The 16,799-nt window shown below is 45.5% G+C and overlaps 1 protein-coding gene across 6 annotated transcripts in view; it reads left to right on the forward strand.

Annotated features, from left to right (window-relative positions):
* The window catches only part of LOC108883435 (zinc finger protein 521), a 90,727-nt gene that overhangs the window by 54,386 nt on the left and 19,542 nt on the right, over positions 1 to 16,799 (forward strand). The gene's annotated exons all lie outside the window — the stretch shown is intronic.

Below are 16,799 nucleotides of genomic sequence, written 5' to 3' on the forward strand. Positions count from 1 at the left end.
TCACAAGACTGAAAGACAAACAACTGAACTCTTAAAACACTGAGGCTGTATGAGGATGTCAGTAAGACTGTTTTCCTCTCTCAGAATCAAATGGAATTGAACAAAGGTTAGCTCTTTGGGGCTTTATGGTAATGTGATATACGATGCTGCCATGGAATTTGCCAATGCATGTCTTAGCACTGTCTGACTCCAAGGAAGGAGTGAATGGTAATTACGCTGACCTCTGCCCCTCCCTCTCTTATTCTGCCCTCTGGGTAAAAAGCCTGAGGAGGTAATAAACAATAGATAGATTTGTCTTGTTTGTATTGCAGCTGCCACACTCTTAATGACACACGAGATTGGTGTCTATTTTGAAAATAATACATGCCAAGATCTGCAGGTAGCTGTATTGCATTTTTAATTGGTTTGTGCAAGAATATCTCAATCAGATGTAAATGAATGGAAGCACAACCTGAGAGTTACTGGCTGTTATTAAGAATTTAGCAGGCTGGCGTGGAGTTGAAACACAGAATGAATGATTAGAAGCCATAAAGGGCCCAAATGCAGAGGAGATGTAAACTTGAGACAGAACCAACCACAAGCCTGTTGATGAGGCCAGGGTGTGAGGTTGAAAGGCTTGAGGGAAGACTTCATTGTCACTGCCCAACAAGGCTAAACCTTACGGGGTCAGACTGGCTGTATTTCCCCTGCTGTTTTACACCTGGGATTTTAACTGTAGATACACAGTACATTCCACATGCTACGAGGCAACAGAGTGACTCACTATACCTCTGATGCACTTTACTTACATTATACAGTACACATGTTGGTTTCATTCTAAAATACAAGATATGCTTTTTGAAATTTGCTATATGATCTTCATCAGGAAATACTTAAAAAATATATATTTTATAAGCATTCATGTTATAGAAATAAATTTAATAGTAATGCATGATGTACTGAACCTCAATGCCAGTATTAAATATGGAAGAGGAATACGTGGGTGTCTGATATTGCAGTGAAATTCTTCAAAACTAAAGTATGAGAGCACAATATTATTCTGACTCCCCCCCAATCTTCCGTGTCATTTTTCTGTTCCTGTTTTCACTGCTTTTTCTTTATTCTTTCTTTTGGAAAGATGATATGAAGCGTGAAGCAGAAATAGTAATCATACAGTAAAGGCATTTCCTCTAAATTATTTAGTAATGGTGTCTATAAAAAGACACAAGGTTTACCTATGGACCTTACTAAAAGCTTGGTACTTAGCAGCAGTTTTCAGAGTGTATCTCTACAGTGGATCATATTGCTGTGGCGCATGATATTTCTCTCTATCATTCAGAATGACAATGCCGTCATGTACAGGCAGGGCATATCTTGATGTCTGCCATCCTGGAAATGGCGGCAGCGTTGTTTGTTTGTCTACTTTGTTCCATACACCAATAAAAATACACTCAAAATGAAACCTTGGTGTAACGATGACCTTAAACGCAATGACACTCTTTCCCATAACATTGTCCTGTCCAATAGTCCAGAACTCCCCTAAGAGGCCTTACAGCAAGTCTAGGAGGAACCAAATGAGAGAGAAATCGATTACTTTCCTCTCTCCACTGTCTCTGCCCTGGCTGAATTACTGAAACAAGATGCTGCACTTAGAGGAGTCTTTGGAGAGGCTGAGGGAGAGGGAGAGAGAGGGGGAGAGAGAGGTGGGGTAGAGAGAAACACTTTTAGGGACATGGGTGCCATTTAGACTAGGACCATCTTCTCACAGAAAGCCACTAAAAGCAGTGAATGATCCTCTTCCTGTCCCTGCCTGGGAGGTGGTTAGCCTCCTGTGGTTAAGTGAATCCAGAACATAAACTCAGGTTTGAGGTCAAAGCAAGATCATTAAAAAGAATATTAATTTCTGAAGTCCAAGCTTGACAGTCACGCGCATGTAACCGTACCGTTCTTCACTTGAGCTAAGCATGTCAGGGTTATGATGTGTCAAAAAGCATGACATCAGGCCACATGTACCGAATCTGGTGTTGTTTTCAGACTTCCTAATGTCAAATGGGTTTTGCTTAACATCCGCACCAGGTTTTATTGTCTGAACTATGAAGATGAAAATGAATCCCGCTCGTTTGGTAGACAGAACGTGGTGCTTAAGGGACCCAATCCCTGTAAGTGCCATTAAGTGGAAATTGCCGTTCACATATTCCAGTGGTTTGATTAATTACACTCTCTCATGTGTTTTCATAAAGGCCCAATGAAATATGGGGAGCAAATTGCATTGTGTTCCTGTATCCTGTTATGTAAAAGCAGTTTAATTATTGACACATGTTTTGCCACCTGGCAGGGGGAAGGATGGTTGGACATGAATAGAAATCGTACAATAGATATTATGGACGGGTAGAGCTAGCACTTGAGATGCCATGTGTTTCTGTATCTGTGACTCAATTTATGTCCCCGCCTTCACCTCGCCTCAGATCTCCCGCTGAATCAGAGCGCCGGAGTAGTCGTGATCAGCTGGATATGTCATAGTTGTAAGGGAAGCATTTTGTGAAAGTGACTGCACTTTAAAACCTGTTTAACTTTGTGCGGCAGGACTGCTTTTTGAAAGGTCTCTTCTAATAAATATGTAGTTAAGAAGATATTTTGTGAAGGCTGCACCGTCTCTCTGGGGGATTAAAAGATCACTGCTGGCTTTGTGTGATATCTTAAGATAGCTCTTTTTGATCAGAGTACAGGCTTAGACGCTGTTTAGTTACTGACACACTGATACTTTGAACTCGAGGAATCAGTGTAAGGAGACAACAAGCAGATTGCAGTTTTAACAGAAATGTCTTTATTCCCCTTTTCTTCCCTTTTTCCTTTGTTCCTGGGCAGTGTTTTTCAAGAGCAGTGCCCTCTACTGCCAAGGAGACTGAATGACATCTCAGGGCAGTGCTTCCCGTCTGTTGTAGCCTGTAGTGCTTAGGCCTCACTCTATTCTGTATTCTACAGTGTATGTGGAGGTATTAGCTCATAAAACCCTCCTACTGTCATATGAACCCACTGCCGTCCCCGAGCTCTATATGAACAGCAGGGCTCTGATACTTAGTCCCAAGCTGTTCCTGTTTGCCCAAAACGATCAGGCCTGGCCTCGTGCTCTCTACCTGATCTAGTTGACTGGGCTGTGTAAGTTAGGTAGGCAGTCCCTGTCTCCATCCCCCTCCTCCCTCCCAATATGCACTTGGACCCAGGCTCAGGCTGCACCTTTTGTGTTCCACAGGGATAGGGGGGCCAGATGGAGGAATTTGATTAACCAGCAGTGGAGGACCAAATGTTCAATTGGATACAGAACCAGTTGGAAGGCGGGAGGGGAGCGAGGGATGAGGCGGGGTAGAGGGAGAAATCTAAAATGGCTGGTCATGTGCGCCGGCCAACACTTTCCAAAGGGGAGCCCAAACAGACACTGAGGTGTAGTAATGCAGAAGCCCTTTTCCAAGTACCAGCTGGGCCTTTTAGGAGCCTCTATCCCCACAGCAGACACTCGGCAGCCTCCGAGCAGCTTGACTTTACCATATGTGGAACTTTTTTATGCTCCACCTGGTTTCCCCAGGGGACCTGTGCCGCTGGGACGCCGGAGGCAGGTGAATTGCTCTTAATGCAAGGCACTGAATCACTGGGCCAACAACATGAGGGAAGTGCCTAGGGAGAGGAAATGGATCTGCAGAAAGACTGGCGCGGACTGGCACGACCTTGGAGCTAGTGCCTGCTGCGGGAGCAGAAAACGAGGCCGCGTGACGTGTCATTGTGCCTCCACTCAACACACACCTCTACTTTAATAATATCCACACCTATATTTCTTATATAACGTTGTGTATCATTTTACAGAGTATTTTTCTAAAATGAACCTTAATCCATTTGTAATTTGACTGCTGACTCTCAGCTTCCATTTAGAGCCTCTGTGCCACTACCTGAGTTTCTCCTCGTCTCTTGCATTTTCTTTTTAGCTCTGTCGCTGTATGACTGTATCCTGGCATACAGCATTTTTGTCACAATTCAATATTTGCATTCTTGTCATGCAAATAGTGCATTTCTCAGTAACATCAGTTGCTGTAATTCTGCTTGGTGATAGATATTTTTCTTACATAGTTAAGAGTCCAGACCATCAGGACAGGTAGGTCAGATGAGGGAGATTTTGGCCCGGGCAGTGGGGGTGTGGTCACTTTCCTGCCTGCACCTGTCTCACTGAGTCTGTGGCACAAAGCCAGAGGTCAGGGGTCACCACAGGGGGCTGTCAAGGTCAAAGGTTTATCACTCTCCGAGGGGTCCTGGAGCCATCACTCAGGCCCTACAGCACACACGATCTGCCCAGTTGAGTGTTTTTTTCTTCCCCCACTTTTTCTAATCCTTCCAAATGGCTCAGGCAAAACTCCTGACAGCAGCAAGAGAAACAAACTGTGGGGTGTGGAGCTCTAAGCCATCAGCTGGAGATTTCACTTTGAAAAGATTCCCTTTTACTCACTGCCCTTTCCACCAATCAGAAGGCCCGCCAGAGTCCAGGCACCCAGAGCAGCTGCCCTCTGACCCTGCCAGCGGTTGTTGGTTTATTTTGTTTGGGCATTTTAGAGAGGATGGGGCTGCTTTTGACAGGTCAGGCAGCAGGACTTGGATGAGGTCTTTAGCAAAGAGAGGGAGAATTTTACAGCTCAAGAAAAGACTCAGGCTACCTTGAGCTGGTGTTGCAGTTCCACTATTATGCTCGCATTGCTGGAGAGGTTGTCATATTCATTGAGACATGTGGAAAATGGGCCATTTTGGGGGGAAAAGAGGGGCCATTCATGCAAAGTCAATTCCATCAAGCAGACAGAAATTCCTCGATACCCCTGTTTATGCAGCTGTGCCCTCCGATCAAATTACACCAACCCCCTTACAACGTCCACCCCTCCTTCTTCCCCTTTTTTGCTGCCCCCCTACCCCGCCCTACCCCCTGAACCTAATCTGAATGTGCCAGCAGCCTCAGATGGGTCTCCCACTCACAGGGGAGAATGGGAGAGGTAAAGATGCATGAGGGGCCACGTAACCTAGAGTTTCACCTACCCGCAGCAGTAATTGGGGCATCGCCACAGAGCTTCTATGGGTCAGAGAAGGGGCCTGTCATGTGAGGGGCACGTAGGGGCAGGCGAAGGAGGCACGTCCCCAGAGAAGAAGTACTAACCGTCATGCTGTAGCACCAAGTCTGACAGACCGCGGGGAATGGACCCGCCGCGTCGAGCCTGTCAGCTGTTCCAGCAGAGCAGAGTGATCGTGGAGCCCTCCACTGGGACTGTATTACTGAAGGCTTTTCTTCTCTGCCTGTTTTATTTTTTTGGGTGGGGAGGGCAGGGTTGTGGGGTCTGTGTGCAAGAGGGGGTGTTGAGGGGTATAATTGAGAGCACAGAGGGAGCTTCGTCTCTCCATCTTATGATTTGGAGGTGAAGACAAGCGCCCTCGGGGGCCCCCTGTCAGAGCTTTTGGGCGCGCTCAGTGCAGACTTCAATAAAAACACACAAAAAGAATTCCCCCACAAGGGCGCCTGGCTGAATTGCTGACGCCAATGTAAAAGATTCCGTTTTCTGTGAATCATTTAGTACGCGACCCTGAGCTCTCTACACAACGTGACAATAACAGGAAACCCCCCTCTGTCCTCCTTATCGTGAAAAAAATGAGAATTGCAACCAACCCAGAGAATGCCAAATTATTTTTTTCACACATACAGTTTCACACATTGATCACCCTCTGCCACTCCTCCATTTTCCTCTTCCCCTCCCACCTCTCACTCCTCTTTTCTTTTCTCCTCTCACTGTATTCCTGTCATGACAAATGTCAGACAGTCAGTTATAGGAGGCTGTTTTTTTCCTTTTCTGTAACCAAGAGCTTGCCAAGTCGAATGTGCGCTGGGACAAGACTGCTGCGGAAGCATCACATTGGAGCATCAGCATCAGATATTTCTGTGAAAGTAACAGAAATGTTTGAAGGTGTTGTCACAAGCTCACAGGTTCCTGCTGTTTGTGTGCACCAGAGGGAAATGGCGCCTTCTCAGCCCTTTTGTCTCCTCCCTCCCGATTGTTGTTTTTAAACTTATTTCTCTGTTTAGTTGTTATCACTTTTATTGTGGTTAAGAATCTCAGCATGGCTGTTTTCTGTGGGTTTTGACAGAGGGGGTCGGTGTTGTAGTCAGAGTTAAAATTAGAGGAGTTGCTTTTCTGTGTGACTTGGAGACATGTCATCTTCTAGAAGCGGTGGGGAGTCTGTCAGTCACAGCCATGGTGTGTTTTAATCATCTCTGTCCCACTTGGAGAAGCGCTGACGGTTAGAGTGAGGGTTCCCTCCCCTGGACAATACCAGTATGCTAGAATCTCATACACTCTGATGTCAGACATAGCAACCAGTTAAGAAATATGAGACGTTTCTTCCTCAAGTTAATCCTGCAAATTCAATAGGGGAATCAAGCAATGTCTGGTGAATTTGAAGACGTATCACAAGTGTGTTTGAAGGTTTTTGTGATCTTTCAAACGATATGACAGCTGGAAGGAGATTGGCAACAAAATAGCAGGAGTTTGTCACTATAATAAGAGAATGAAGCTGATAGAATAATCAAAACCCACGACGTCTTAGAGGCTTAATGAGCGAGGGCTCCCCCCAAGCGAGCAATAACAGTGTTTTGTAATTCTATAGCCCTTTTAATAATACTCCAAGGAATTTTAAATAGACATTTCTTTGTAAAGCAAAGTAGGTTAGACTGCGAATTATATTTTCCATAATGTTGCAGCGATGACGACAACTGTCTTTACAGTATTCGTTGCTGAGAAAGAAGGTACGGTCAGGATTGCTGTAGCAGAGGAGTCGGGACACAGATTCCCTTAACTCTGCACGGAATTAGCTACCACACTGCACCCATCCAGCTCGTTCTCCTTTAACCCAGGCCCCCCGTCTGAGCATGCTCCCTGCAGACCTCTCCAGAGATATGGCCTCTCATTTCTGAGAGCATCCTCTGACAGTCTTAATGGACAAGTAGTCTCTCTACAAGGCCATGAGAGCTCTCGCTGAAAAGACCACTCCGGGCAAGTCTGGGATAAGTACTGTTTTCTCCACTCTCTCCGTCTCAGGCCCATCTAAGGTTGTGTTTATGGGTAGAAATTAAACGGAGCTGTCAGACGGAAACAAAAAGGCAGGAAGAGGGAGGAGAGGAGAATCGTTCGGTGCTGTACTTACCTTAACTTAAATAACAAGAATGTGAAATAGAAACTATAAGCACAAAAAAAATAAAGTATTAAAAGATATATTAGACTATATATTAAAGTTGTGGAATATGAATCTTAATCATAATACTATGCTAATTGCTCTAATTGCAGTTGGAGTTTGGAGATTTACATACATTTGAGGCATTTAATGTTCACCAGAGTGACGTACGCCACTAAATTGAGCTTTAAACAGAAGTACTTAGAAAAATATTCCTACAAGCCCCCAAGCAATTAATCCAGCTGCCTGCCTTTGTCCACCTACCCATTGTGTTCTTTGTAAAAACCATTCTCTTTATACCTCCACTTACTCCATCCTTGGAGACGCCATTGGAAATCCAGGGCTCTGAGTTGAACCCACAGTTGGTTTAAGTGTAATGAAATGTATGTCATGTCTCTGGCTCTCTCTCCCTCTGGCTTCCCCTCACCCCTGGCCCCCTGAAAGCACTGCCTTTGACAGGAAGGCCTCTGTGGCTTCTTCTGCAGTGATCTTTAGCCCCTTCAGGTCCCATTGACTATTTCAGGACGTCCCTGCGATTTGAGGGTGGACTCAACCGTTCACGCATGCTTCAGAGCATTGACTGAGGAGAAAAATAGACAGAGCGATGGAGTGGAAGCCTCGGACAGCTAAACCAGCCCTCTGGGAAATCCCACCCTGATGCCTGGCCACATTTTAAAAAAATGAAAAAATAAAAAAACAGCCTTTTCTCTGATAGTGTTTATTAATGTTGTACAGTATTCATATTGAAAAACACAAAATCGGCAGTACTTAGTATACATGCTGAGGGCCTACCTACTTGCTCATTAACTCTGCCGTTTTCACTGTTTTCACCGTTATGTGTGTTCTCTCCTACATTGTACATAATAATAATAATAACTACTGCAACAGAAGTCAGGTGCATTTTCTGTAAAAGGACCCAAGCTGAGCCATTCCAGATGATACACATTTAAATTTGAACATGTATTGACTCAGTTCCTGGTGCCTGTTTATTTATCATAGATTCAATCTTTATGGAGATGAGGGTGAACAGATCATGCATGGAGCACTTACCTTGCATCTGTGTGTGTGTGTGTGTGTGTGTGTGTGTGTGTGTGTGTGTGTGTGTGTATGTTTATGAGGCTGCGCGCGCAACTCACCTGAAGCTCTTGCGAGCGTGCGACTGTACGTGTGCGTGTGCCCGTTCCCCTCGCTCACATCCGTGTGCGTGGACATGTGGTCTGTGCATGGATATTGCAGCTTGGAGACAGTGTGCATGTCCACTATATTAGACGGAGCCCGCAAGGGGCGCCTCAGCATGTGTGTGCTGCTGTCTGTTCGGAGCTCTCGGCGCCAGCAGGGTGCGCCATTCCAATTTACCCATCAGCCACAGAGGTGGGGGGTAAAAGCGCGGGGCATCACTGCCGGAGATTTCACATTCGAGGGACGAGATTACCAGTCAGGAGAACCCTGTGTGGAGGTGATGAGGGAGGAAGACCGCGGGGGCGCAGTGTGGGGGGAGTCGGGACTGTCAGGGGGAGGTGTAGGTGGAGGGGGAGGGGACAGCGGAGCGGTGAGAGGTGGGGGTGGGGGGAGAGAGCAGCACGACTCAACGCCACCCTGGAATCCGTGGACTCTCTGTTTTCTGGGGAGCTTAGCTGCCAAGCTGCACATCTGTTTGACACCAGGCACTGTGGTATGGCAGTCAGGGGCTGTCTGTCCTGATTCACATCTCTCCGCTCTCTAGTTTGTTCTAAGAATCTGGACAACTGCTGTCTCTTTAGAGATCCTCGCAAAACTGTGTGTTGTATAGATTTCAGAAACGGAAAAACAAAGGGTGCAGCATTCTTACTTTCAGCAAATCATTCATCCTCGTGTCTGTTTTTTCATTCTGCCTCCTCCAACCGCATGTACAGGGAAGATTTGTGTACCCTAAACACTACAACATAATCACGGCATTGTAAAATAATCTTGAATAGTTACCTCAGAGCCAGAGATCCAGACTCGTCGGCCGTGCTCACTCAGGCTGTGTTTGAGTGTCGGCCAAGTCAGCTATGGCTGCTCCAGAGGCCCTGAAGCCTGTTGGGGAGACGGGACATTCCAAACAGCATAACTCATTCTTTACACCCTCTCTGCTGCCATTAGTTAATTATATGCAGGTGTTTTCCTTTCTCAGGTTTTTCGCTGTAGATCTTATAAAAATGTAACCATAAATACATAAAGCCAGATAGACGGAAGAAAAAGGAAGAGGAAAACAGTGTGGAGGAAGTGGCTGAATGTGCTGTGTGAAGCAAATTATTGCCCCCATGTAGATTCATCAGTTCTCCCTGCTGGATTAAGGAAGGGCCTTTCTAATGAAGTTCGCCCCGTCAAAATGAAGGGACTAATTCTGATTTAGCTGAGGTAATGAACTTCCCCTCTCCTAGTGAGAGCAGCACCATGGGGCGAGGAGAGAGGGGTGGTTGTGTAGGAGGGCGGGGGCAAAGGAGAGTGGTAGCGGGAGAGGGAGGGAGGCAGGACGGAGACAAGACAGGAGAGAGACATGGGGCGAGGACAGAGAGATAGAGGGAAGAGAGAGGAAGCTGGGTGGAGAATGAGAAAAAAATTATGCAAAACGCCTGTCTCGTATTTGCTGAGATGTATTAAATTTCCAGTGCGGGTGCCTGTGTTATATAAAATTATGCTAATGTCTCGTGGCCCGCTGCGAATGGCGGCTTGCTGGTCCTGAGCATGCGTGGCTGGCCGCTACACGGAGCGCACTCAGTGGGACTCAGCTTTTCTATTAAGGAAAACCTCTAGACACCTGATGATGAATTCTCTCTCACCAAATGTTCCCCCTTTTTTGTGTCGAAAATATGAGCGCTTTTCTAAATGACTTTGGAGAGCCCGGCGTGGCGCTTGGCGGCCTGCGTCGAGCAGGGGGGGAAAGGGGTAAGGAAGGGGGAGGGGGGGGGTCCCTCTGCAGCAGGCTAAGGGAGTCAATTAAGGCAAGCACTGATAATTATAAGCCGGCAGAACGCAGGGGCTGGCTAATTGTACAGTGTTCCATGCCGCGAGCCCAGCCAAGGGGCCTCTCCGCAACGCTCTCTTTCCCTGCTCCTTTGTATGGACCACAGACCCCATAGAGCCACATACCTCAGCCTGACAATGCCACAGTGAGGCTAGCGAAAAAAGCCGGGCATGTGCCCGTAATTAACTTTTTACATTCAGGCCACTCACTCTTTTGAGACCTGAAAGAGATTCTGGTTAGATTCACACCTCATTTCTTCTCTCCTTTTTGCTTGCCAGAAAGTTTTCCTTTGCCCAATTTACTGTTTCTTTTGCTTGTTTGTAATTTTTTTTTTTCTCACTCTGCACAGCAACTTTCACCGTGCACAAGGAGTCTTCGAAAGTCAGGGCGTAGTCACTTGACCTTTATTTCCTTCTAACAAGAAAAAGCCCAGCAGTTTAGAATAGGCATGTATAGAGTAAATTAGAGCATTTCAGTGCAGAGTGGTGTTTGTGTGGCTGCAGGGGGTCCGGCGCTCCCATGCAATCCATCTCAGCAGCCTGCACTGTTTGTCCCCAATGGACCTCCATACCTGCCTGCAGCTGCAGCGCCTACACATCATTCGTTAACAAGTATTCGACTCTCGCCTTTGTTGTTGTGGATTTCTCCCTTCTCTTTTTTTCTCTTTTCCTCTGCCTCTGTGACCTACACACTGTTCATTTGACCGAGTTTTAGCCATTGTGGGTTTCAGCTGTAAGAATAGCAGGTAAAGTGGTCCAGGCAAAACACAAAATGGCAGACTATCCTTCAAAGCGTACTGTAGCGCCAGATCTCGCTGAACCACCAGCTTCATCCGGTTTCACCAGCTACTTTCATTTTGGCAGGCTGCAGGGTAATACGTTAAACTCAGTGTAGTTTCAAATCTAAAAATACATATATGCACAAGATCTGAAATATATCCAGTGATTTGGCCATTTTATAAGGCCTCCAAAATTTCAGAAAGTACAGATCTTGACATATCTTGTGCAGGCCTAACATCTAATGTTTTTCCTCAGTCTTTTTCTACAGATTTGAATCATAATCTGTGCATTAACTTGTTTTAAAATAAATAATACATTTGTCAACAACTAAATATTATTGAATGAGTACCAGAAGAAGCAGCCGGGGTGTATACCCCAAATTTTCTCATTTTGTCGTTGATATCATGTCACTGTTTGGCATGTTGCCATTAGACAGTTGAGTCATAAAAGCTTGTATATGCCTAATGTAAGCCATGCACGGAGAAACAAAAGCACAGCAGGGTCTTCATAAATACCCGGCTGCATGTAGGAAGTGGCACATGCATTCATTTAGTGCAAACCTATCATTTATACATCAGTCTTCAGATCTTCGAGTGTAAAATGGTTTAACACAGGCTGCAATAATGATGCAGAGTAAAACTGTTTGATTTTTCTCTTATGTCTTTAATGCTTCATTAACGACTACCGGTGTTATATTCTGCATTGTCTGCTACACATTCAAAAAAATCAGAGTAATCGCTAAACACATGCACAGGGACTCTTGGCAAGTAACTCAACTGGAAATGTCTGCTCAGTGCGTCTATGTTAGGGAGAAGGAGAAGTGTCCTTATGTTTTTGTCCCCCATGTTTTGTGAACTCCAAAAGGTGTTCTAGTCGACTAAACCTTTTGTAACATCCATTCAAGCGTTACGCATGTTTATCTCGACACAAAAACCTGTCAGTTTGGTGTTTCTACCTCTGGCCCAGCAGCCAGGGGAGCTGTGAGGCGGTTAATGTAGGCGCAGAGTGGCTGATCCTAGCAGGAGCCTAGCCCTGCTCTGATTAGCACCTCCAACGAGCTGCCATGCATCAGAGCTGACATTCTCCCAGAGACATGTTCCCCCAGAATCCTTTGCTCTCGCTGTGCGAGGGCGTCGCCGCTACTGACATGTCACAGCCAACAATCTCACCTCACCCCTCCTTCTCTCTCTCTCTCTCTCTCTCTCTCTCTCTCTCTCTGGAGGTTGGAAAACAGCATCAGGCAAGTGCCGAACTTGGGACCCTGACATGAGGGCTTTCACTTTTCACTTTTCTCTTGCAGACACAGTATATGTTCTTTTATATGCCCCCTTCCCTACAGGCAAACTCGAGTAAAGCTTCTCCTTTCATGCTGTGGTAGTTTTCCAATCTCTTTGATTTTATTAGCTTGCACTCAAACACATTTCCATCACTGTTCGTGTAATACATTAACTCTTTGATAGAATGGGGTGAATTTTCAAGGTGCTATGATTAAATCTTGTACTTTAATTTCGACATTTTGCACTTGATTCACTCTGTCCTTCTCAAACTGTGGAGGCAGGAAATAGATATTAGTAATGTTCCCCCCGGGCACCAGTTCTCCAATCAGCCCAGGTCCAGGGGGAGTCCATCCCTTTGTGCTCCCACCTACCACCTTACCACCCCCATCCACTGCATTCTCCAGGCCTTAATGGGCCTTGTAGTATTTCTGAAATGAGTTTGTTCCTTATGAGCAGTGCTTCTACCTCAAGAGAGCACACCACACGGAGGTGGAGTCAATTTGTATTCACCCATAATTCCCTGGGCCTTAATCACTCTGATTTTCCCCCCATTATCTGTTAATGGATAGTTCCCGCGGAGAGAAGAGAGAAGTAAACCCACCTACTGTTTACAGGCCTGAAGCTGTCTACTCTGCTACCATCCACAATCCCGCAGTGGGTTGTATATACAGCAGTGAGTCCGCTGAAAACCAAATCTTCTTGGTTTATTAACATACAGCTCCAACATCAGGCTGAATAGTCTGAGACAGATGGTGGAACAGAAAGCAAACTCTCGCTAAAGGTGAAATTCGTCATAAACAGGAACACTTCAAGCAGGTATTTCAGTTTTTATGGCTAGGTTTGGCAGTTACGAAATTGACCTGTTAGTTCGACTAGACCAGCTCTGATTGCTACGGTTGTTCTGTCTGTGAATTTTCCAAAACAACCCATTCCTGCCTACTAAATATTCTCAATTTGTTCTCCCACTTGTTTACTCATTACTTTCGGCAAAGAAGTGCCTTGATTGATGTCCTTAATATCATTTGTTAGAGTGTGCTGCTTTGGCGACACAATCAGCATGGGTCTCCCTGAGAGTGAGCTTCAGAGAACCATTCACTATTACCCCAGAGAGGAGTGTAAATCTAAGTATCAGATTTTTCTCTTCCAAAGCCAAATGCTAGAAGTGATCCTGAATTCCCCTCCAGCTCAAACTGCTCCTCGGCTGAATTGTTTAAATAGAGTAAGGGGCAGTGGCGGGGGGGGGGGGGGCGGGGGGTGTTGTAACGGAATAAGCTGAGGGAGAGTTTTTTAATTAAGCAATGCCCTGTGTTATACTTAACTACACGCTATTATCAGAAAGTTAGGCTGTCTCGAGTTGCTTTAGTTTCAGTCTTTTACTCACTGTCGGTTGATGGCCACGCATTTGCACTCTTAAGCAAAGTGAGACGTCTCCATCAAACTCACAGACACTTTTGTAGCCGCCTTAAACTTACAGAATTCAATATGCTGCAGCTGTGTCGTCGTTACATAAAGACTTCACTAAACTATGCAAGCCAAACCTGCAGGCCCCAGCGTCCCAAACAACCTTCAACAGCACATGAACTTCAGCCCGGATGAAAAAGTAAACAGCACAGAGAAATAAAGACCATTCTTTCTGAGAGTAGTTTTTCCTCTCTCCCTCTCCTGTCCTCCACATGGGAGAGATATTAGGCGTTTGTGTTTTAAGGAGCTGTGAAATACATAAACCATGAGCCACAGGAACGCGAGGCCCTGTGGATATGCAGATGGGCTTACTTTGCTGGTGTCAGGGATGCTTAGAGGGAGCAGGCACAGGAGCAGTTCTCATCTAAAGGATTTTCTTAGGAGTGCAGAGGGACAGGGTGGTGGCAGCGGAGAACACTCGGGAGACTCAGAAACAGAGAGTGGGAGGAGGGAGAGAGAGGGAGAGAGAGAGAGATGAGGATAGAGAGAGAGAGAGCTGACGGTCCCCTGTGGCCCTGTAACTATATCCAGAGTCTGCTCAGTGCATAGAGAGGGGTGGGGGCTCACACAGGGCCATGCTGATTGGGCAGCCCTGGAGAAGGGCTGGGGGAGCGACAGGAAGTGACCTCAGCCCAATGAGGCAGCTATAGGGGCGAGCAAGCTGACTTCCTCCCTTGGCTCTCACTAAGAAACAGGCTGCCAGCCTGATTCAACCCCTGTTACACTACTGAATATAAACCCAGCCCTGCACAGGCTGCTCATAATAGACTCACAGTTAAATCTCTATTGCACTCTCAGTCTCCTTTTTTCTTTCCACTTGCCTGCTTCTATTTATATGTTATGTAGCACTCTAACAGCTGAGGGTTGCATATAAACTATGATAAAATATGAGGCATGTAGGTGAATCATAAATTATATTCATCCAGTTTTTTGTCAATGAATGAATTAATCTTACTAACATGAGCCTGGTATGGCTCATTCCTCTGTGCCACAGAACTCCGTTGTCAGAGTCACACTGTTGCACCGGATGGCATGTTCCTTCATTACGATGAGTGAGTTTATTTAGTGTCATTCCTACATGCACCCTTCTGCTACAGCACCAAATGTGTATTAATCCTCAAAAAACAGCCCCCAGCAAATGTGCGATTTACACCTTAAAAAGAAAAAAAAAACTACAACATTAAGCTGATTTAGGAAATTACTTGGCCTTTTTTTAAAAAATTAAACAATATATTTGTGACTTGTTTTTTAAGGATCTTCAATAGTAATGAGTGGGTTTGGGGCCCAGAGCCACAGCAGGGTAAGAGACAGACTAACACATTGTTGGTTTTAGTCTATTAATGGGATTTGATGACAGTAAGAAAAATACAGAGTAACATCATCCTTATTCTTCAGATTTGAAGCATACTATATTTATATCTTTTTTCTGTTTTCCCCTGATGCACCTGCTTCACAGACATAAACACACACATTCATGCACGCACAAGGTCGGTCGGGCAGGTGCAGAGTTATCTGCATAATGAAGCAGGCCAGGTCTCCGAAGGGACAGTGTTGTGCACTGGGGTCAAATGAGGGCTGCACATATGGCAGTGGAACAGCTCTGTGAACCCTGCAGCAAGCTCGACCTCGGTGTGCACTCTCACACAGATAAGCAAGCTGAATGGTGATCAAAGAGGGCAGTGATCCTCTTGCAACGGCTATGTGGATGCTCTCGTGCCACCCTCCTCCCACCCCCTTTTCACTGATGCCTGCTGCTACACTCCGACGCACATGTAGGCTACAGAATATCTCATCTGTCGAATGCATGATTGCAGAACACACCATCAGCTCTTTCCCTTTCAAACCACCGTGAGCTGCTTTGATCGGCCCTTACCTTTTGCCAGACAGTCATGAGGGGACGCAGTCTGTGAGCTTCACAACTTATGGCTTGTTTTTTATGGGGTAGACGCCACCTCGTGTGATATACTATGCCATATGTTTATGTTATTGAGAAAAGCTTGTAAAAGAACATGTGGTAGTAAGTTACAGTAAAAGGTTCAATATGTATACACCCCCACTGTTTCTTTTGGCACTGCAGGAGATGTTTCCATCCCTTTTCTTGGAATATCAGAGCTCACTGGGTTTCATTTGTCACTAGGCAATAGGCTAAGTAAATAAATAAATTAATTAATTAAATTCGAAAAATCTGTAATTTAAGTTTGTTAAACAGCATCTTTCAGCTCAGGTGAGCATTTAAACTAATTCCAAAAAATAGTAATAATAAAGTTATTGGTGGGTGAGCAGACATGAACAACAAACCAGGAGGTATCTTGTCCATTGATGTTACTATTTTATAGAACAGTGCTGCTTTTCAGCGCACGTGTTTTGCCAGATTTGCCTAAAGCACCTTCGATTAACCCTCTACTCAGATCCAGGACTCGAGCAGGGCACAGCTGGTTAGGTGAATTGTGTATTTGTGCTTTTTGGTATCCAGGGCCTATGTGGTGGGTACTGGGCTGTAGAGACCTGGGATAAACTCTAGATGAGTCCCTGGTGCGTATACACCCCACCCCCCAGCCCCTCGCAGTAGCTTGGCCTAATGTCGGGGTTTGGCAGGAGTTTGATAGAGCACTAGTCCGGCCCCCATAGCGGAGCATATAGGCCGTTTATTGACGCACTGGAGATGGGCAGTTCTCTGGAAGTCTGAGTCAGCAGATCGTTGTGCTGCGAATGAGTGTGCAGGTTCACAGTCTGAACGACATTTATTTAAGCTATCTCTGGCCACAGCTGAGGTAGTCAAACGTTGAGATAGACGTGTGGGGAATTCTAATGCCAGGCAGATAAACTGTGAATCTGTCTTTCTCTTGAAATAACTGTCGTATCACTGTATTAAAAATGTTGACGTGTGAGCGTGTTGTAAGGGAGAGTTGTTTTGGCAGCCTTGACAGTCGGTGTATATACACTGAGGAAGTGATGAGATGATTTGGAGATATAACATGAAGGTTTTAAAAACATTTTTTGTCCTTGCAGTAATTGTAATAACCCTCTGCACTGTTTTAAATGAGATTATTTTCCTATTCTTGATTTATTTCG

This window comes from Lates calcarifer, linkage group LG4 (assembly GCF_001640805.2).
Source record: "Lates calcarifer isolate ASB-BC8 linkage group LG4, TLL_Latcal_v3, whole genome shotgun sequence".
In the NCBI taxonomy this organism is placed as follows: Eukaryota; Metazoa; Chordata; class Actinopteri; family Centropomidae; genus Lates; species Lates calcarifer.